Source organism: Lycium ferocissimum, chromosome 5 (assembly GCF_029784015.1).
Source record: "Lycium ferocissimum isolate CSIRO_LF1 chromosome 5, AGI_CSIRO_Lferr_CH_V1, whole genome shotgun sequence".
Classification (NCBI taxonomy): Eukaryota; Viridiplantae; Streptophyta; class Magnoliopsida; order Solanales; family Solanaceae; genus Lycium; species Lycium ferocissimum.
The window spans coordinates 49,314,955-49,339,596 of record NC_081346.1 but is presented as its reverse complement, the minus strand read 5'-3'; the positions used below and the strand labels follow the sequence as shown (position 1 = coordinate 49,339,596).

Below are 24,642 nucleotides of genomic sequence, written 5' to 3'. Positions count from 1 at the left end.
TGCTAAGTGAGTTAGTTCTTTATTCCTATATAATCTCACATACACACGGCCACACACACAACATACCATAACTTCATGAACTTCATTCATCTCATTATACTACAACACACACAACCATCTATGCAACATGTAAAGGAAGTTAAACCTCACCTTTTCCAATCATCTTCTCCACTGCTAAGACTTGTTTCAAGAACGAACGGTTTTCTTGTTCCACCAACTACTCCACGTTGTAGAGGACCCTCCAATTAGTAGAAATCTAGGAGAAAGAAATTTTTCTTGACCAATTTTTCCATGGCCATGTTCACCACCTTGGCCGAACCCCTTCTTCTCTCTTTTTCTCCTTCTTTCTTGAATTTTCTTTGAAGTTAAAATGATGAGTAGTGTCTCATATTGTCCTTACTTATATATATATATATATATATATATATATATATATATATATATGTAAGCGTGGCCGGTCATGTGCCATTTTTTTCCTCTAAATTTTTCTCAATTTTTCTAGAAATTTTTGAATTACAAAAGATGAATAAGTCTTGCATAGTCATGAATTATACATTCATACATACACATGCCTCCTACAATATGAAGTTAACACATGGCTCCCTTTATGGCTTAAAACAATTGGCCAACATATAGGTGGGGCCCACGGCCACCTTGTCCATTTCATGAAATTTTTTTTCTCAACTTTTAGCCTCTAGTTTTCCTTACTCCAAATTTACCCTTAATACTCCATACCAACAAAAGATGATCATGCAACTTATGCATTCTTAGCAAAACCGACAAAAATGTTACCTTGTCCTTAACTTTCCGCAATTTACTCGGAATATCCCATTGTACAAAATGCGGGATATAACATCCTTAAGCTATTTTCCCCAGTCCCTTTCCAAGACCAGCTATATCCATATCCAAAATACATATATACGTAATATTTCTTCGCCACTTATTATCCTTCGCAGTCCAGTTGCACTTCTGGCAAACTCATAATCCGAGTTCAACTAAATTTGTCGCTCGCCACATTTTTGAGCTCCCGCGACAACTATTTCTTTAACCTCCTTCCTTCAAATCTCGCAATACAACCCAAAAGCATAGGGCTACGGCAATTCTTACTCCATTATGACTTTCTTGCAACATATATATATATATCTAGCTTCGATTTCTTGTACCGACGGTCACTTTATCCATCGTTATTCCTTATGGGCTTTCTGATATGACCTTTTTGCAATGATAGTTGGACATAGCTTCACGTTGACGGTTCATATAATTCCATAGCATATGCTCTCATGTTTAGTATAATTAGTGGTCCATGAAATATTTTCTAATATTCGGTGAACTCTTTTATTTCCATTCATAGGAGCAGCGTTCTTTCTTTCCTTCAAAAATTTCCAAACTACTAATCGTCGTTCCTTTTATTACAATTGTTATTGTCATACCAAGTGTCCTTTGTGTTCGTCATCCTCTCTAACACCCTTTGTGAACTAAGCTTGTAGACCTTTCTTGCTCTTTTTATTACCCTTTAGGATATGTCGCTGCATACTTAGGCAGTGCACAATTTTGGCCGATACAGGGGTTTCAAACCATGGTCTAGAAATATTGTAGCTCATCTTAACGTAAAGTGCTCTCTTGAGTTACCTTTCATACTTTCTTCTTATGTCTACCTCATGGTACACTTATTTTCCGTTTGTTTCTGCTTCTTTCTGATATCTTCCTGATATGCCGATATGTTTCGAACTCTGGCCCTAAGCTAATAAATTTCTCCTTCTAGAGATTGAGAACATCATAATTCCTTTCAAGTCTAATATAATATGTTCTTCCCCCCTTATTAAGGAGGTCCTTATACGCCAATAGCCTTCGAGTATCCATCGTCTTCGGTAATTATCTGCCGCCCTTCACTACCTTTTTAAGGCCGGGGTCCCGTCATCGTATGGTCTGACTTATCTATCTTTTTGCTAGTTACACTCTCGTATTCAATTGGAATACTTTTAAGGGTTAGGTCTAATTCTGATGCCTTATTTTCTCTCTCTCTTTTCACACCTCTTTCTTTTTTATGACTAATCGGTTCCCGACCCACAAGTTAATGGGGACATTGAGATTCACCACATCATTTATGAAGTCTTCGATTATACCTTATTCCTCGTCTCTCTTCCCGACTTTGCTTATAAAATATCTAGAATTCTTCTTATCTTGAGTTCTTCTTCCATTTATGTCTATATCATCATTTTTTTTTCAACATTTCCATATCCTTCCATCCACTACTAGTCCTTTCGCCCATTTAGCTCACTTACTCATAATCCTTCTTAACTACGCGTTTGTGTCGCAGCTGTGCATCCGAGTTTTTCGAGCGTCCTGCTACTTTGCTCTTAGCACAGAATTTTTACAGTTTACACTCTCTCTATCCTCGTTCATCGAACCTTTATCTATCTTTATGATGCTACGGCCGGGTGGTCTTCCATGCACGTTCCTTATATTTCATTCCATTTCCTCTATGATCGAATCTCTCGGTCTTCACATGAATTCTTATTCCATGTCATTAATCTTGTAATCACATGTGTCGCCCCATCATCCTCGTTCTCATCTCGGTGATTGATCGGTTTCCTACCGCCAACTCGTTAAAGTATCCTTCTTACTCCCATAGTTAAAGATTTCCAGTTACTTTACTCCTAAATGCTCTCCTCTTTTTTTTTTTTTTTTTTTTTTTCCGATCAGCCCATTGGTATACCTTCCCTATTTTCATCCTTAACCTTCCTTGAGTTCCTTCCTGCTTGAGCGCCCTTCTCCTCTTTGTTATTTATAGTATCGGCTCAGAGGTTCGTGAAATATTCCTTTGAACGTGCAAATTCGTTCTATTTTTAAGTCATCCCTTTAAGAGAGCTTCTCCATGTCCGAGGCAACCATGTCAATATGACTACCCATTTGTCCTCTTATATACCTCTCGAGAGCTGAAAATCTCTTAGCATCGTTGCAAGGCCTAATCATTCTTTCACTTACTTCACATTCCTCGTCGTGGTCACTATCCTTTTAGTCCCACTTATTGAAGTCCGTTCTTTGACCCCACACATTCCTCTTTTGTTCCATACTACCACACTTTATCCCTCTCACATGCCTACCTTCGAATTTTTACCCAAATAGTCCCGTGCTTTACCCGTCGTCTCTCTTGAGGCCTCACTCACTCATGTTTCTTACCTCTTACTTTTTGACATTTGATCTCCTTACCTTCCATATACTCACTTTCTTTCCTTTCCGTATGTCATTGCATTAGAACTCTCCACCTAACCTCGTAGTGAAAGTAACATCACCACCCGGTAACGTTCTTCTGTCACTTGAACTTTATTAGCCTGTTCGACCAATGCCTTCAATATTCCGCAACGTCAGTTGCTGGGATACACATATCCGCTGATACTGCCATAAATGGGATATCATACGCATATATATGTATATTTTCTAACGCCTCGCTTGCAAGGTATTTCCAAACGTTATTCAAACTCACCCTAATTCTAGAGCCGCGACGCACCTTCTTCTCTTCACCGATCTAGCCCGCCTCGTCCCCGCGCGACCTCTTAAGTGTCCAACCTCTCCGCATACTCCAATCTCCCTTAGGCTGCTCTAGCTTCTCATTTGCCTCTTATATCTAAATTTATAGGACTTTTTGTATACTTCCCAGGGGGTCACCCATCGTAGGATTTCTCTTACCCCAGGACGCTTAACCTTGAAACTCTGTTGAAATCCAGTGCGTTAATGCTGGTATGATTGCATCCACCTCACCGTATGACCTTCATCACATAATCTGGAGCAAATTGAAGTCTTACCAGATTTCCAAATGTTCTCGTAATGCCTCTCTCTCCGAATTAGAAAGAATCTCTTACTCCTCTGACTACACAATTTCCATTTTGGCCTTTTCAATCCTCAATATTCACCTTTCACCTATGCGTATGACTACCTTCCATCCTAGGTTTTCAGATTTCCAATGGTGGCGAAAACACCTCGTCGCCGTTATTTATAAACACTTGGCTATCGGCTCCTTTAGATTTCCGCTCGCCGTTTAAGTGCTAGTCTACGCAATTACACATACATAGAAAATTCTAATAAAGGCTCATATACCTGTAGCCGATCGGTCTCTAGGCTGATCTGGTGGACTATAAGGTGAAGTGTGCTCCTCGTCATCGTCTACCCACCATCCGCTCGTCCGGCCTTCATCATCTCTCTCATCTGAGTCCGAGGATATAGATAACCGTGCAATTCCCCGGTTTACCGACGGCCGTGATAGGGCCGGAGTAATCCGTAACACTCACCCGAGGCTAGTTCGACGTAGTGCTCCACCATGGAGCAACCGGTACGGTCTCGGGAATCTCTTCCCTCCGTGTCCCGCACGAATACTCGTACGGATCTATATCATAGTTGTCCTCTGGGGGGTCCTCCACCCTGGGAGTCAAAAACTCTGGAGGAATCGTCGCTGGGTCCTCCGAGGGATCGGGCCTCACAGAATAACCGAGGCTCCTTCTCGCTCGGCCCGGAGCCCGGGTCCCGGAGATACTCTGTGGGCCTTCTTAGCACCCCACTATCCGGTCGATCTTTTCATCTCTCGTCAGTCTGTACTTACCTGCAGGAAAAAGGATCAGAAGCGATCTTTCCTAGACTCTGCTCTATCGCACGATCTAAGATAGAAAGAATAGTTAATGATTCCTAGATGCCCTGCAGCCTCCTGTTTATAAATGTGACCGGCTTCACACCCATAAACAGGACTCTGCTAGACACGGCTTACAGACAACCCTAGGACAGAACAGCGTACGATACTAATTTATCAAACCCCACCCTTAGTAAGGCGTGATCTGCACCCGGCACCTTACGGAAACTGAGTGAACCAACTTATAACTTACATCCTTCGTGTCTGAAATGGAACAATAGGATCAAGAGGTTAAATACGAACATAATATCATGCATAAGTATATGTACATTAGACCCATGATGCCGACATTACTATCGTCACACTATGACTAAGCTGTACACAGGAACTGTCTGCAAAGCCTCTATGAACATGACTGAGGTATACAAGTCGGGACAGGGCCCCCGACATACCCTGAACAAAATCATACATATATATATATATATATATATATATATATATATATATATATATATATATATATATATATATATATATATATATATATACTCGTGGCTCCGGAAGAGACGGAGCTCACCAATCGAACCGGTACCGAAGGCACTACTATGGAAGATCCTTGTCTCGTCTATCTACACTCGCGGCATGAACGCAATATCCACAAAAGTGTGACGCGCATTTAATAATGTACCGAGTATGTAAGGCATGAATAGTAACATATTAAGAAATACCGAACATGGAAAATTAATATAATGAATGTACGGGGATAAAGTAATATAAACAAGATCAACCTGTGCCTTTGAATTCCCTTTTAAGGTGAATGTCGTGCATGCTTAGCTTTTTAAGAATTTTTCCATACATATCCATACATATATAATATCTCGTCTGGTCGTTAAGGCGCGGTAATATATATATAGATATATATATTTATATACATATAGCATCTTACATGGTGTTATCTTACCCGGCCCTTTTGGGACTCGGTATCATCTTACCCGGCCCTTTCGGGACTCGGTATCATCTTACCCCGCCCTTTCGTAACCTCCGATTGTATTACGGAATAATCTTGATCATCGTGTCTCACCTTGAAGGAACTAGCATTATGAGATAAGACTATCAATGAAGAATAACATCAAGGAAATCATATAGTAAGATCATAAATTTCATAATGCGTCAAGTTATACACTTTGGGACCTTTTAGACAAAGAGTTATCATAAATAAATAAAATTGCGGATCAAGAAATAGTTCAACATTCTCATGTTCATATTCACATTGAACTCATAAGCTTAGGACTTTTAATCATGAAATCATTATCATCATAATCATCATAGAAAACATCTCTTCTTTGGTATCGTAAGAAGCCTTAAGAATCATGAACTTATGGCTTTTGGAAACAAGTTGGTTATGGAAACATTTATAAAATCATAACATAGGAATCATGCCTTTGAAAGAAAGGGACTAGCCTTAACATACCTGTTCGACCTCCTATTAGTTACGCTTATCCGTCCGAGCTCGTAAATCTACATTCGAGAGGATTTACACTAATGTTAGACTCATTATCGCACACTTGTTCCAAGTTTTCAAATCAAACTATTTTATATTCCGCCGAAAATCGGGCAAAGATCTCCCCTGTTTATATGCCTAGCCCGAAATCTCAATTCAACAACTAATAATAACAACATCAACCATAATATTCTCAATACCGCAATACGTCATAAACATCCCATATGGTGTTTATCCCATATTTCCACCAACAAAATTATTTTATAACTATTTAACAGCTTTATCTCCGTAAATAAACCAAGATTAACTTTAATAATAAGAGATTCATACCTTCCTCTCGATAATATTGCTATATCTTCACTTTTCCACCTTAAGCTTAAGCCACAACGCGTCACTATATGATTTTGTAGTTGCAACTATACGCCGTCTGGACCAGAATTTGGGAATTATACCTGATTTAGGCTAAAAAGTTGGTGTTGGTAGTTGGGAGGAAGTCTCCAGATTTTTGGAGAATATTTGGGGGCTGAATGAGGGAAATAAGGGAGGTGCCCCATTTTTATAACGATCCAGGTTCTGCCTGGACAGACTTAAAATTTACTCAGCGTGATCGAGCTGCCACGTGGCACTGATGCTGAGTTGTAGGGTCTTGCCCTGCGCGTGCGCCACCTACTGGCACGTTCGCGCAGGGTTAATTTTCCTGCCCTGACGTACCGATCTTAAAACGTGTATAACGTGTGATTCCTATATTATATGAGGGCCCACGACCTATGGTTGGAAAGCTACTTAAATTATCTAAAACTTTCATTTTTTGTATGATTCCAAATTCCAAACTTACAATGGCGTTTTGGCCTCTCCAAGTCAGATCATCCGAAAACGTATCCTTAAATTATCCTTTTGGAGGGCTTATGCCCATATTTGGCTTAAGGGTCCTTCTTAAGACTTGCTCAACTTCCCATGCACTACTCATATTTCTTTTCATATGTCCTCTATAAAACCTCAGCATGTGGGCCCCACCTTAACTCTCTGATTTCCTTGTCCTCCAACCCTTCCATGACCTATTATATGAACTTAACCCTGATAATCATAGGATGAACATATATAACCTCGTACATCCTTAACTATAACCCCACGTCCGCAATAGTATGACTACCACCTAGCGAATCTCAACATGCCAAGCTGCGAGGTGTAACACTTACATCGCAAGATAGCAAAAGTTTCCAAGGTGTAACACTTGTGCCATTACTGTCATCCTTCAATTCTACCCTCCGTATTTCTCCTTTGATTCTTTCCTTAGTACTCATGTCGTGTATCGCTCTTGATCCCATCAATATGTTATCTTCGTTTTTCCCACGACTACCCAACAATTTTGCCTATATGACTCCTCCTTAATTATAGCTCATAGAATAATTATATCTCATTTCTAGTGCTCACATTCCACAATCCCGCACTTCGCGGTCTTCCTTTTATTTATATCCTTTATTATTCTACTATTTTCCACTCTCAAGTTAGGTAAACAATTACATCCGCATTATCTTCTATAACCGAGGCATCTTTTCACAAGTATTCATCTCACCATTCTTCGAATCCGGTCCGTTGATAAAACATACCACGAAATTCCCCGTGATATTACTCCTTATTGCGGTTTCAATTTTACTTAGGTTCGTAGGCTTAAACTCATCCTTTGATTTCTCCTTTGGACGTACCTAATACTCGCTAGCTGATCGATATAATGTTTATTAACTTGTTCTCGCATCCACATCTCTACTACGACCCTTTAAAGAGTCTTACTCGGTTTCTTTCCCAGATGCCGTATAGTTATTGGAAGTACATGTTTCTTCCATTATGCGCATTTTAGTTATCATTTCCCATAGATTTTGACCACACATTGCTTAATTGATTCTTTTCTTCTAGTGGTAATGTAGTCTCCATTTTTCCCTGTGTACTTCAAACAACTATTTGATATTCGTCTCTTTTCTTCGTTTTAACTCTTTTCTCGTTGAGGTATCTTTCTATATTCTCAGTTTCAAATCTAGGCTGTCCCGTGATTGCATTATTTCAAAGTCAGACTAATTGTCCCTTCTTCTTCCTTACATTTCCCCATGTCAATTATATTAATCTTTCCTCGCATTTCTGCTTCTCATTTAATCCAGAATTTATAGTGACATCCTCCTTAATTCGTCATTTTAAAGTGTCGTAAGGATTCATGTTAACATCTTCCTCAACTCTTTATTTATAAAACGTCCGAGATTCTTTCTTTTCTCCGACATAAGAAACACACTCGTACCTTTTTGGCAGATCCTTTATAATTCTTCCTTCACCTATTGTACAATTCAATATACACCTCTTCTTATTTAAGGTAGTCTCGTAACCCCCGCTTTTGGGAACTTGTCTTCGACTTCATTTTCGGCTATACGTTTTTTTGAGTTGAATCCATCCGACCATAACACTTTTTCTCTTAGGACATTCAAAGTTCCAATGGCTTCTCTTAGGTTTTCAATTTTTTTTTTGACAAACTCTCCTCTATAACTCTTACTATCCCAATCCTGCACGCAGCCCCAAAAAAATGCATCCAATCCCTCACAAGGCCAAATATATAAGTATAGCATATAATTCAGCCACAGGGCCACCAAATATCAAGTAGAGATACAAAACAGTAGAACTCAAATCATCTTATACATATTATACTTGGACATCCCCTTTCATAACTTGGGGTCATACCGTCTATACTTTTGTTTATTCTACACTGCCCTATACATCATCCATACCCCTTTGTCATCTTGTTCCCTTATACTTTGCATGTTGCTTCCCTTTTACGTATGTTGGTTTTAATAACTTTTAAACAAACCGATTATCTCTACAAAATCCTCACAACATTTTACATATATCCTTATTGTAAATACAAGGCTCTTTTTGCCTCTAATTCGTATTTCCATTATCACTCTCTTTCTCATTATAGGCTGCTCACACCTTATTAATTCTTCTAACTCCTATTACTGAAACTTTATAAGCAGAATTTATCATCGAATTATACTTTATACAAATTCTCCCTGCATTCCTTGACAATTAACGCATCTTGATTAGCGTACTATCACCCTTTCAATAGAACACATCTCTGCCACATGATCAATAACCGTAATTCAAACCTATTGTTTAATCGTAATTCCTCAACTATCATTCTTTTCTTAGGCCGTCTCCTTATTTCTTTCCTTAACCAATTATCCACTCTACAATTTGTGGCTAGCACATAACATAAAAATTTCAGAAGTATACTCGTCGCATTCTAACATTCATCAAAACAATAACTTTACCTTCCTTTATCCGTTTCTCTAGTCCTGAGATTCTGACGAACCTGGTGCTTGCCACAGCCCTGCTCTGAAGCCTTGATCTAGTACGAATCGTTCTAACAACGGCTGGGGAAACTCTTCCTCCTGTTTCCCACCATTGGCTGCTCACCACCACTCATATTTCCTACAACGTACCAACTATACTGAGTCTGGCCACCATTCTCATTTGAACCCTGTTCCATGGATGCCATTAGGCTTTGGTTGGTTGGGTTCTCCGACTGTAAACTCCTCGGCCTTTCAGAACGTTCTACATCGTCTGATGGTCTACCATAATATGAAGTCTGGGGATCAATCCCTAACATTAACCTCCTTCTCTCTTGTCCTGCTAGGGCCAAGGGTGAAACTGGCGACATTGGAGCTCCTCCCGGCTCTCACATACTCATCAAAGCTGATGATATCTGCTGTACTGACTCATCTTGAATATCTGACAGGTCCGTCTCCATAGAAGACATAATTTCAGATGGATCCGTCTCAATGGTGAGCATGTCCTCAGATGGATCTATCTCATAAGAGTAACTTACTCCCATAGCCCTCGAATCACTAGTCGTCTTTCCCGTAGAAGTCATTCTTCAGCTATAAAACAGTCAAGGGTTAGTATTACAAATTTCACTCCCTATGACTTGATTCCATCGCACGATCCAAGATATGAAAAGAATGTAACCATCCTAAATGTCTTGCAGCCTCCCAATTATATATGTGGCGCATAACACATTCATAAATGAGACTTTACTAGACAAGGCTTGTGGACAACCGTAGGACATAACTGCTCTGATACCACTTTTGTCACGACCGAGACTGGAGGGCTATGATGGGCACCTGGCCTTACTTGTTGAGTACCACAAGACATATATCCGTAATGTAATCATAAGCATAGGTGGGCCATTAGGGCCGCCATGAGATAACCTGCTGACTCACAGAAGTAATAGACTGAAATAACACAAGTCCATAGGGACATAACTGCATAATAAGCTGGATATACTGCACGGGCCGACAAGGCTGTCATATACATCTATGTAATAGTACAAAAGCTGACAAGGCCATAAAACATTTGACTGTACATAATTGTCTACAAGCCTCTATTGGAGTACACGACATAACATGGTCGGGACAGAGCCTCGCCATATCCATACATATGCATACATAGAACCATACTGACTCACAAGGCAACTCCAGAACAAGTGGAATGTAACAACACTGTCTGCTGAGCTGATATTCTACTGAGTGGGCCATCAACCTGTATCTCAAGATTTGAGGGCATGAAACGAAATGTCCACAAACAAAAGGACGCCAGTAGAAATAATGTACCGAGTATGTAAGGCATGAGAAGCAACATAATAAAGACATGAAGGTAGCCTGAGATAAAAGAGAGTCAACCTGTACATTTGAATGCCTCTGAGGGCGTATGACATGTTTGCTTTCTTTTAAAACATATACATATATATAAGCAGCACTGTGGGGCTGCATTATCATCATTAAGTTGCTCTTTAGGGCTATCATCATCATCATAGCATACCCAATTGCAGTGGTGTGCACAATAGGTGCCCTACCCATACTTATAGCCTTAAAACGATGTCATAAAATATATACATATATATACATAATGCATGAATGATAACAAGATGTCTGAATCTATCAGAGTGATGTAAGATCATTGCACCTCTGATTATTATTATGTAACTACATCATCAACATATATACGCTGGAAGATTCGTGAACATGAGACATGACTAATATCATCATAAGGAAGTCAATAACATAAGCTGCTAACATGTCTAAGAGTAGAGTCATTATGAATGAGGTTCGTTTATGTTTGTTTCATCTTGATCATGCCAAAAGAAGGAGGAGAACAACCTTAACATACCTTAGCCACTTAAAGTTAGTACTTCAACATACGTCCTCCAAGTTCGCCAATCTAAAACAAGGCAACCAGAACCATAGTTAAGCCATGAAAGATCTTTCAATCAATTCTTAAGCTAGTAGATGACTTGCATAAATTGGGGCAACATTTCCCCTATAATATCTAGTTCCAGGCAAGCTCAATACAACCCAAAACAACAAGAACAACATCAACAATACACATCTTAGCTACCATAGCCAAATCAGGCCAAGAATCAACCCAGAAACTTATTCCAAAACAGTCCGATATATAACGCTTTACGTCTCTACTTTTACCTCAAGTTTGTACTCATTTCCATCCATCACTTTCCCTCATAACAACATAAACATGTATAACAATGACCATGACATAATCGAATTATATTCCTTAATTTCCATCCATAAAAATTTCATAAACATGCTTCTAAAAACAATCCACAAGAATAACAACATTCCATAGCTTTTCCAAGTTATAACTTATATTCTTCTACTCCAACAATACTACCAACACTAATATAACCTTAAAAATAACCAAAAACATTTTAAACTTACCTTTGACAGCAACTTCAACTCGAAACCCTAGCTTGGTTTAGCTCACAACAATCCTTAATCACACCACAACACCATAGAGGTGTTATTCTTAACCTTTGCCAACCTTTGCTGTTGGATTAGGATGAAAACATGTAGTTTCACCTTCAAAACTTCAAGAACTGGTAGAGAGAGTTTTAGGGAGTGTGTGGACGAAATTGGGGTGATAAATGATAAAAAATGACCCCTCAAACACTTTTTAATACGTCAAAGGTCGGTGTTACATCCCATGTTTTCGTGCGTCGGAAAGTGTGCGAGCAAATGATACTAGTAACGGACACGAGGTTATTCCCCAAGCTTATAGGTGATTAAAGTGATGGTACACATGTATCGTAAGGATTTGAAGTTAAACCAATCGAAGAAAATAAGTTTCGTCGAGGTTCGAAATTTATTTGAATGGAATACGGTCCAAGCTATAATATCCCGTATTTTTGGACAAAAAAAATTTAATCGTCCAACATGAGCAAATTTACCCGAGCCCGGAGAATTCGATCATATCCAAGGATAAAAATCAAGAGCTCGGTGTATACAAGGAATAAAGTCCCAAAATTATTTAAGACGAAAAAGTATGACGACGATGATTGAAAATAATATTTTATGTGTATAAAAGGGACTATGGACTAAAGCTATATCACATAATCATGGCAATGAGTATATGAAGTGTATTAAAAATAATTGTTATTAAAGTGAATTGAGATCAAGAAATTAATTATGCGGTTAAATTGCCGAGTGTTGGATTGTGAGTGGGTAGCAATTTATTAATCTACCAGATCAAAAAGGATAAAGACTATCCTAATGTGGCCACGTGGGGCCATGCCAAGAAAAAAGAAAATATGACTCATTGACATGATGTACAAGTGGAAGCATTCGGATGACTTTCCAATGTAGTAGTAAATGGAAAAGGTAGTTGGGTCCCACGGTTAAGGAATGATGAAAACAATTGAGTCTTCATTTCATTTCAGATCCAAAAAAAAAAACGTGTACTTATATGTGAGACTCCTATTCACTTAGCTCAATATCGTGTGCTATATTGAACATGGCAGCAACGTAACTTTCATTCCAAAAGAATAATTTTTACTCCAAAATAAAAATGTAGTAGTATTTTCTTTCCTAATATAGCAAACATTGTCCTTCCAAACAAAGCAACGGTGTTATTTAATTTTGTTACGGGTTTTGTTCACCATTTCGACTTTGTTGCTCTATTTTGTCGCGTTATTAAATCCGGGCTTTTCTTGGAAGTGAAGTAAGGTGGGAGAAGAATATTTCTTCGCACATAAGGTATGAGTTTTCCTCTACTAGATATATTTAATTTCATATGGGTCATAGCAAATTGTGGGATAAGAAATATGGAGTTAATAGCGAGAAATTATTTCTTGACGGATTAGAATGGTGGAAACGACGTTATGACTACGATACGTTTATTGAGTTGATATTGTAATTGTGGGCTATTATTTGATAATTGTTATAAGTTACTTTGTGGGCCGGAATATTATGGGGATTGGTTATAGTTGTAGTTGCTGTTGTTTTTGTTGCCATTATACTATGTATATACGAAAATAAAGAAGCGTATACAAGCGTTGATATACGAAGGTATATTGGACGGTTTAGGAAGTGATTTAAGAATGGATTTGATTCTATTTGGATATGTATTTGTTGATAGTGTTGTTGGTATTGCGATTGATATTTTGGCTAAGTTGGAATCACGAGGATTACTACATTTTTAGGAAAGATGCTGCCCGAATATTGTTAGATTCCTAAGTAATTAAGGATTGATTTGAAAGAGTGTCTTAATTTAATTATTGGCATATTTGGTATTATTTGTAGATTGGTGAAGCCCGAGACCTAAGTTATGGTTAACTTGAGAAGCGACAAGGTATGTAAAGCTATCCCTTCTTTCTTTTGGCATGTCTTAGATATAAGTGACGTATGATATGAGCTTTGGGGTAATTCTATTCATAAGTTCCGAGTGTGATTCATGATTCTTATTCACTTCTTGATGTTAGAACTCTTAAGGTAATTGAGCTATTGCCCCTCGAGTCTTCTATATGTTGGATAGTAGTCGGATGTAAAAGTTCCTATTCTTAAAAGGTTCTATAATGACTAATGTCCTTGACTTCCATAAGCTGCTTCGCATTATCTTGATACATGTCTATGATTCCTTAGGCTCTATTTGATATAGTTCATAGTGACATTCAAAGAGTACTTAATATGACTACCGCTTTGATACCCAAGTGCAAGATTATTCTACTTATTCTATTGAGTCTCAGATGATGATTTAATTTGCGTATAGTTGCTCACTACTCTGCTCGTGCATACTGTTGTACATCTTTCACCGTGTCCCGGCCGGGTATGTTATCACGCACGGTTTACTACATTGTTCACCGAGTCCCTCACTAGAGGGCCGGTACGGTATATGATGATATGATGATACGATGATATGATGATATGATGATATGATTATTCACCGAGTCCCATAATGGGCCGGGTATGGTATATGATGTATATGATTTTATTCACCGAGTATGATGATATGACTATTCACATAATGGGCCGGGTATGGTATATGATAATGATATGCATGATTTCATTTCACAAGGCACGAGTACGGTGATTTCTTGATTATCATACTTGTCTCATGGAATCTTTACTTCGCTTATGATCTTCCTATTGTATTTTATGCTTTATATACTCAGTACATATTTCGTCTTGACCCCTTTCTTCGGGGGGGGGGGGGGGGGGGGGGGGCGTTTAATGCCCGCGGTACATACTCGATTTGGTGATCCTCCACTTAAGACTTCTACTCGGTGTCTTGGAGTGCTCCGTTGTTCCGGAGCCTAGACTTTTGGCACAGATCTTTTGATATATGTATATATTTATCCAGGGGTACGGCGGGGCCCTGTCCCGTCATATGTCACTATTGATACTCTTAGAGGTCTGTAGACATATGTGTGGGTTGTATATAGATGTTGTTCAGCTGTGTCTATATGACTTATTTTGGGACGTTCCCGTATGTAGTGGCAGCCTTGTCGGCTTGCGTATATATATTTTGGGATGTTGTATGTAGTGGCAGCCTTGTCGGCTTGCATATATGTTTGGGGATGTTCGCGTACGTTGTGTGGCACCTTGTCGGCTCGTGTATTATGATATCTTTTGATTGGTTGTGACTCCTCGGAGACAGGTTACCATGATATATGTATGTGACGTTTTAAGATGACGTATGTTTTCACAAAGCTTCTTTATTATGTTTAGCTTCAGTTTGATTATGTCTAACGGATATGTATACGAGTGTCCAGCTCGGGCACTAGTCACGGCATACGGGGTTGGGTCGTGACAAAAGTGGTATCAGAGCGGTTCATCCTCGGAGTGTCTACAGACCGTGTCTAGTAGAGTCTTGTTTATCGGTGTGTTGTGCACCACATCTATAAACAGGAAGCTACAGGACATTTAGGATGTTACCTTTCTTTCATATCTAAGATCGTACGATAGAGCCAAGTCATAGGAAATGAGATTCCTTATACTAACCTTTGATTTCAGCAGAAGAACGACATCGACAAAAGAAAGCGACTGATGATATTGGAAGTTACAAGAGTACGCGGGTAAGCAACGGTACGAAAGATGTATGTCGGGCAAGGTATTTGAAGTACGATTGAAAGGTAGAGTTGAAGATTGAAAAGGAAAGTAAACAGGAAAGTGTAACAGGTGCAGTTTAAGTTGGACATACGAGATAAGTTCATCATTTTCATACTGTTGTTGATATTGGGAGCCCTGTGTGTGTGTGATATGATATATATATATATATATATATGTTGGCCCCGTGAGGCATTGTTGGTATTTCTGCGTGCGGAGTTTTGAGATAGTAAGAAATACGAGAGGAAACTCTGCCAAAATTTTCCTAGAAATAAAAAGAGAATGAGATATAGGTTTGTAATATGTCTTGAAAGGTCGTGCCAATAGTAATGATAGGATTTGACTAAGTTGCGAGTATGGCTGACCTCGAGAAATAAGTTAATTGCTGAATTGATGGTAATAGTAATTAGGAGGTCGATATCGATATGGTAAAAAGAATTTGAAAAGGGCTTGTGGTACTAAGAGATGATTTAGAAAAGGCTGGCAGATCTTGATAGAGTGTTATATTAAGGCACCGACTGAATTGATAAGCAGGGATAAATTATGATGAGTTTATAGTTAAAAGAAGTAATAGTATGATTAAGACAAGAGTACAGAGGAAAAAGAATTGTGACGGATATGAATGTATTGATAAGACAACTTGTGAGATATTAAGGATAAGATTGACCAGGGAAGGTAAAAGGTTAAGTACGCTTATTCCATTATTAACCCATAATAAGAATCGTGAATAAGGTTAAGAAGTTTTACGGGATCGAATACGAACAGATATAATGTGAATATAATGAGGATTGTTATGAAAATAAGTAAAGCCTAGTGAGGAAGTGACTAAAAGATATGACGTGATCTATGTGACTAAATATAAAGGCGAAAAGCGAGCTATAGAACGGATAAGAAAGACTTATAAAGTTCTTCTGTAGGGAAAGTTTAGAATAAAGGTTATATGATAATGGAAATGATAGCGAGTATAAGAAAAGAAAGAGTAATTCTAAGAAAGAAATAAGAAGAAAGCGAGATAATAGTGCAGTAATAGGTTATGACAGGTATAGCCGAGGACACGAGTAAAATAAGTGACGGAGCTATGAAAGACCAAGCTATAGAAAGATGAGCAACGAGATAGAATGAGTACTAGAAAATGACTGATATGATAAGAACAAATAGGGATGAACAAAATACGTTTTGAAAATGAGAAAGGGGTTGTGCAGAAGTGATGTTTTTCGAAGGATACAGAGGTAGCATAAGATTCCTCGTGCACAGAATGAAAGATAGACATAGACGGGAGAAATGATAAGGGAATTCTAAAGGGAACAAGATAGGCGTAATAGGCGTAATAAATGAATTACGAGTGTAAAATAAAAGGAAAATATATAGCTACGGACTTAAAGGTGTAGTACGACGACAAGGTGATAAGATAAGACTATCATTAAGATGAACTTGATATGATTTTGAGTAAGTTAAAAGTCAGTACTGAGCACACAACAAGGGTAAAAGGGCATAAGGCATAAAGGAGTACTGCGTGTACACGACTTCACCTCGAAAATAGTGGAATCCTTAAAGGACAAAGACGGTAGGCTTGAACAAAATGATGTATTGTAAATTTATTAAAGGAAACAGATGATATAGGTTGGGATAAAGATAATGTTACAAGAGGACTTTGGACACTTATCATCAGAATATAGATGCTATCTAATTGAGAATTTGGAACGACTACAAGTACTAATTAATTATTGATTGGAGTAAGTGGAATGTGGCCTTGGATGAGTTGCTACATTGGTCGCATTACTTGAGTGAAGATCATTAGACGAGATTTTGTACTATATATAGAAAGGTTCTCGTCGCTTCGGGACTTTTGTTAAGGTTTCGTACGTGGATAATCAAAGTTATAAATTATAAGGAAAAGACATGGATATGGTACAGTATACCAAGTGAATTGGAAAAAGGGATCGGATGAATTTAAGATTGGAAATAGGGACATAGAGCAGAATATAAACAGATAATGGTATAAGTACACCCTTAAGTGGGGAAGCGGGTAAGAGAAATGCAAGTGTAAGATGGAAACCATTGACACTGCAATATATTTGATAGGGATGCTTAAACTTCAAGTGAGATCCCTTGCTGAAACAAAGTTAGTAAGATTTGAAAGCCAAAAGAATTAATGGATAGAAGTCGGGATGGTATTTGAGGCAAGGTGTTGAGAAATTTTTGTAAAGATCTTAAATAATATGACATTAGAAAGTGGGTGCTTGTATAAAAAAGAAAGAATACGATAAGAGAATGGTAACGAGTAACTTTAGAGATATTGTAAAGGATATGGCAATGCTATGCTGGATTAGAGGCTAAGATGTTGGCAATAGAGTTGTTCGCTAATGATATTGCGACTTATAAGTAACAAAGGAGAAGGAATAGAAAATCTCCTATAGTAGGAAGTGAGAAAATCAAAAGGTGAATAAAGGAAGGGAAAGGAGTATGACAAGATAGGCTACGAGCGAATTTTAGTACGGAGGAGATATGTAAACAAATGAACCGGGAGAAGGAAAGACTATGACTAAGATTGATATACTTTATATAAGTGGTACGAGAATAGTTATGCAACCTACGAATATTTGTATGCTAAGAGTGAGACCAAGTGAGTACTTGATAAGAAGAGTAAGGATTTAGTAGTGAAAATGCAGTTGTGATATTTTAGGTACATTAAGGAAAGATGTAAAGATGGTTTAAGCTAAATTACCGAGATAGAATTAATACTAAGGGCAAATAGGACATGGTCATGGTTGAGTCGAAGGTTTATCCCGATACCGATTGTAAGATAAGAGAGGAGAAGGCAAGGTAAAGCATGAAGACTAGTGAGACGACGCTAAGGTATTTCTTGGGCTAATTTAGGCATCTACGCATATTCTTGTAAAGATTGCAATAGGGCGCGTGATAGGAGAACTAAGAGCAAGATCTGAGTAAAGAGGCAATAGAAGAGTTTGAATTAAAGATAAAGAAATGACACGAGATAATGTGCCTAGAGTGTTACAAGTTGGGTTAAGGAAATTATAAATGGTTTAAGCGAGACGATCGGGGTAGCCACATTACTAGAAGATAGTGAATTTATATGTCAAAATCAAAAAAATTCGGAATTATACCGATTAATGATAGATTGGGATAGAGCAGCTGTGTAAAGTTATTATATGAGGGAACTCCAGCGCTACTTGATAACCAACTCTAAGGATTGAGATTAAAGAGCTAAAAAGTAGAGTGACAGTTAAAATCTTTTAAAGAAGTCGAGAAGTAATACATGAGGTCAAGATTCCGAATATGGGTTATTGTGGATAATAACGGACAAAATCAAGGCCATTATACTTCCGGAAGGGACTACTAGGTCACCTATTGGTTGGTTCGATGTTGGTGAGACTAAATTAATAAGCCCGATATGATTCGAAAGAAGTATTGATAAGGTGAAGCTTATTCGGGAAAGAGGTTATTAGTAGACTAAGTCGACGAAGTCATATGCAGATAATCGACGTCGACACTTAGAGTTCCAGGTTGGTGATTGGGTATTCTTGAAAGTGTCACCCATGAATAGTGTAATGAGATTCGGTAAGAGAGGGAAGCTTAACCCGAGGTATATTGGGCCTCGTCAGATTATTTGTTGGGCAGGCAAGGTTGCCTATGAGTTGGACCTACCATCCGATTTGGAGGCGAAGCACATCTAGTCTTTCATGTGTCAACGCTTCGCAAATGGAAAGGTGACCCTTCTAGAGTATTCCCCGTGGATGGTGTCCACGGAAAGATAAACCCAAACTTAAGGAGTAACCTATAGTTATACTTGATCATCAAGTGATAAAGTTGCGTACTAGGGACGTGGCTTTCATTAAGATGTTGTGGCGAAATAATAACGTTAAGAGATCTTTGGGAAATTCGAAAAGGAGATGAAGAATAAGTATCCTTACTTGTTTCTATGCCTACGAGACAATTTAAATTCCTCACCGATATATTGATTGGTAGATGAGACTATATGTTATAGCAATAAAGATCACCATAATTTTTATAAGACCTTATGGGACTAGTTTAACATTCGAGGACGAATGTTCTAAAGGGGGGAAGGATGTTACATCCCGTGTTTTCGTGCGTCGGAAAGTGTGCGAGTAAATGATATTAGTAACGGACACGAGGTTATTCCCCAAGCTTATAGGTGATTAAAGTGATGGTACACATGTATCGTAAGGATTTGAAGTTAAACCAATCGAAGAAAATAAGTTTCGTCGAGGTTCGAAATTTATTTGAATGGAATACGGTCCAAGCTATAATATCCCGTATTTTTGGACAAAAAAAATTTAATCGTCCAACATGAGCAAATTTACTCGAGCATTGGAGAATTCGATCATATCCAAGGATAAAAATCAAGAGCTCGGTGTATACAAGGAATAAAGTCCCAAAATTATTTAAGACGAAAAAGTATGACGACGATGATTGAAAATAATATTTGATGTGTACCAAAAGGGACTATGGACTAGTGCTATATCACATAATCATGACAATGAGTATATGAAGTGTATTAAAAATAATTGTTATTAAAGTGAACTGAGATCAAGAAATTAATTATGCGGTTAAATTGCCGAGTGTTGGATTGTGAGTGGGTAGCAATTTATTAATCTACCACATAATTATCAAAAAGGATAAAGACTATCCTAATGTGGCCACGTGGGGCCATGCCAAGAAAAAAGAAAATATGACTCATTGACATGATGTACAAGTGGAAGCATTCGGATGAGTTTCCAAAGTAGTAATTCATGGAAAAGGTAGTTGGGCCCACGGATAAGGAATGATGAAGAGAATTGGGTTTCATTTCATTCAGATCCAAAAGAAAAACGTGTACTACTATATGTGAGACCCCTATTCACTTAGCTCAATGTTGTGTACTATGATCAACATGGCAGCAACGTAACTTTCCTTCCAAAAGAATAAATTTTACTCCAAAATAAAAATGTAGTAGTATTTTCTTTCCTAATATAGCAGCAGATTGTCCTTCCAAACAAAGCAACGGTGTTATTTAATTTTGTTACGGGTTTTGTTCACCATTTCGACTTTGTTGCTCTATTTTGTCGCGTTATTAAATCCGGGCTTTTCTTGGAAGTGAAGTAAGGTGGGAGAAGAATATTTCTTCGCACATAAGGTACGAGTTTTCCTCTACTAGATATATTTAATTTCGTAAGGGTCATAGCAAATTGTGGGATAAGAAATATGGAGTTAATAGCGAGAAATTATTTCTTGACGGATTAGAATGGTGGAAACGACGTTATGACTACGACATGTTTATTGAGTTGATATTGTAATTGTGGGCTATTATTTGATAATTGTTATAAGTTACTTTGTGGGCCGGAATATTATGGGGATTGGTTATAGTTGTAGTTGCTGTTGTTTTTGTTGCCATTATACTATGTACATACGAAAATAAAGAAGCGTATACAAGCGTTGATATACGAAGGTATATTGGACGGTTTAGGAAGTGATTTAAGAATGGATTTGATTCTATTTGGATATGTATTTGTTGATAGTGTTGTTGGTATTGCGATTGATATTTTGGCTAAGTTGGAATCACGAGGATTACTACATTTTTAGGAAAGATGCTGCCCGAATATTGTTAGATTCCTAAGTAATTAAGGATTGATTTGAAAGAGTGCCTTAATTTAATTATTGGCATATTTGGTATTATTTGTAGATTGGTGAAGCCCGAGACCTAAGTTATGGTTAACTTGAGAAGCCACAAGGTATGTAAAGCTATCCCTTCTTTCTTTTGGCATGTCTTAGATATAGGTGACATATGATATGAGCTTTGGGGTAATTCTATTCATAAGTTTCGAGTGTGATTCATGATTCTTATTCACTTCTTGATGTTAGAATTCTTAAGGTAATTGAACTCTTGCCCCTCGAGTCTTCTATACATTGGATAATAGTTGGTACGTAAAAGTTCCTATTCTTAAAGACTCTACAATGACTAATGTCCTTGACTTCCATAAGCTGTTTCGCATTATCTCGATACATGTCTATGATTCCTGAGGCTCTATTTGATATAGTTCATAGTGACATTCAAAGAGTACTTAATATGACTATCGCCTTGATACTCAAGTGCAAGTTTATTCTACTTATTCTATTGAGTCTCAGATGATGATTTAAATTGCATATAGTTGCTCACTACTCTGCTCGTGCATACTGTTACTACATCTTTCACCGTGTCCCGGGCCGGGTATGTATTCGTGCACAGTTTCACTGCATTGTTCACCGAGTCTCTCATTAGAGGGCCAGGTACGGTATATGATGCTATGATGATACGATGATATGATTATGGCACCGAGTCCCATGATGGGCCGGGTATGGTATACGTGTACACGACTTTATTCACCGAGTCCCATAATGGGCCGGGTATGGTATATGATAATGATATTATGCATGATTTCATTTCACAAGGCATGCATGACTTGTTTTATAAGGCACGGTGATTTCTTGATTATCATACTTGTCTCTCGGAATCTCTACTTCAGTTATAATTTTCCTTAATGTATTTCATGCTTTATATACTCAGTACATATTTCGTACTGACCCCCTTTCTTCGAGGGGCTGCGTTTCATGCCCGCAGGTACAGATACTCGATTTGGTGATCCTCCAGCTTAGGACTTCTACTCAGCTGTCTTGGAGTGCTCCGTTGTTCCGGAGCCTAGACTTTTGGCACAGATCTTTTGATATATGTATATGTTTATCCAGGGGTACGGCGGGGCCCTGTCCCGTCATATGTCATTGTTGATACTCTTAGAGGTCTGTAGACATATGTGTGGGTTGTATATAGATGTTGTTCAGCTGTGTCTATATGACTTATTTTGGGACGTTCCCGTATGTAGTGGCAGCCTTGTCGGCTTGCGTATATATATAATGTGGGATGTTGTATGTAGTGGCAGCCTTGTCGGCTTGCGTATATGTTTGGGGATGTTCGCGTACGTTGTGACAGCCTTGTCGGCTCGTGTATTATGATATCTTTTGATTGGTTGTGACTCCTCAGGAGACAGGTTACCATGATATATGTATGTGACGTTTTAAGATGACGTATGTTTTCACAAAGCTTCTTTATTATGTTTAGCTTCAGTTTGATTATGTCTAACGGATATGTATATGAGTGTCCAGCTCGGGCACTAGTCACAGCCTACGGGATTGGGTCGTGACAGTCGGCCACTGCATAGTGGGTCCCAAAAGGGGCTGCCTGCGCTGTCTCGCGAAAACGCGAATTTCTCTCAACTCCAACGTCGTATTGATGAACGGTTAAATGCGTTGGAAACTAGACTTGTAGATATTTAATTTGGTGGTTGTAACACCCTGTAACACAAAGTACATTGGGAGAAAAGCTTTAGTCACATTAGACCAAAATTTCAGGAAAAATATGAACGTTACTTGCAATAACTTTTGCCGACTTTCGTTTTACAACTTACTTGACTTCAAAACTTAACATACAAATATTATATGATTCAAATACCTCAAATCATGACCTCCTTAACATATTAATCACTCCTAGTTTTACCCGAAAGTACGGGTTGTAATATCTTTGATCATTTAACCCCGAAACCTTTTGGTACATGCTTAACACTTGTTTAATACCTCCCTTAGACTTGTAGGGGTTTCATGGCTTCCCCGGACTAATATTAGTTTACTTATGATATGAACAATGTGAAAATTTCTGAGGTGTAACAGGAAAAGGATAGGTGCCCGCATGATCAGTGATTTGGGTCGTGACAAAGAATTAAATAAACATTTTGTTTTCTCAATACCCAGTCACCAAATAAATATACTAGTATTAAATATATTCTAAAAATTAAAAGGTCATCCCTGTTTCCATAAAACCCCATGTTTCCTCTCAGCCTAGTCTCCACCTCTATTTCTCCATCTGAATTTGCAAAACCCTGGTCATCTTCTGTTACACCTCGTAGTTTTATACGTTGAGATTTGTCGTATGTTAGTTTCCATAGTCTTGCACACCGGGGCTGTCTCCGAGGTTATACGAGGATAGACATGCCTATCTTATGTTTATAAGGGTTCAAGTTCATGTTCGGTAAGTTAAGGAAGGATTAGAGAATAAGTGGATTGAAAGAATACATTTCGATAAGTTTCATTCTGAAGTTATTCTATACGGATTGTATATTTGGGATAAGGATCGCATCTTGAAATACTGGTCGAATTTAAGGATTTGAAAGCTTAACAGAGAAGGTAGATTTTGAGGTGGTGAAATACGGACCATTATATGGTCCGTATAAAATTATACGGCCAGTATATTGGCCGTAAAATTTTATACGACTAATACATACAGACCGTATCTCTATGGCGGTGGATTTTTCTATTTTTATATATTACGACCTCCCCGCATTCTTAAGTAATTTTAACCCAAACCCAAGTTCGTAAAATATCTAGAACCCTCTCCCATCATATTCAATCACTGCCCCAAGCAAAAAAATATAATAAAAATAAATCAAAGATCAAAGTGAGAATCAAGTGCCTAGGGTTTTCAAAGTATTGTTGAAGCTTGTCTCTTTTTCTTGTAGAAGCTTTGGAGGATACTTCAAGGGGAAATAATCTTGGAATTGAAGTCTTTTTGAGTTCTTGAGGTAAGATTTCATCGTATTTCTATGTTTATGAGTCTATGTGATAGTTATGTTGGGATTTGAGAGGAAGAAATTGGAGAAAAGGTTCAAACATGAACTTGATGTTATTTTGAATTGTAATCTAGCTTGAGCCATGATTGGTAGTGTGTTTTGAGCAAAAATCTTGTTATAGGGATTATAGTTAATGTTGAGAATGTGTTGAGATTGTTATATTTGGTGTATTTGGAAGAAGGAAGTGTTGTATACAAGCGTATATCGGGCTGCTCAATTGTAGATCTTTAAATGTTGTGAATATGAGTTTAAAGAATATCATATGAGGTTGTTATGTTGATTGTTGGTTGTGGGCTTTGTGGTAATGATTAAGAAATAGGGGGAAATGCTGCCCGTTTCACTTTAAAATCGAGTTATCATTGATATACATGATATCCTAGCTCCATCTAAGTTGTATATGTATTCCTTTGTTATAGG

General features: G+C 38.0%; 1 long non-coding RNA gene across 1 annotated transcript; it reads left to right on the top strand.

Annotated features, from left to right (window-relative positions):
- The first annotated feature begins 13,153 nt into the window (after positions 1–13,153).
- Positions 13,154–22,446, top strand: LOC132058402 (uncharacterized). Its single transcript, XR_009415295.1, has 3 exons — positions 13,154–13,204; positions 13,751–13,799; positions 22,170–22,446. It is a non-coding gene; the product is annotated as an uncharacterized LOC132058402 (long non-coding RNA).
- Positions 22,447–24,642: the final 2,196 nt, after the last annotated feature.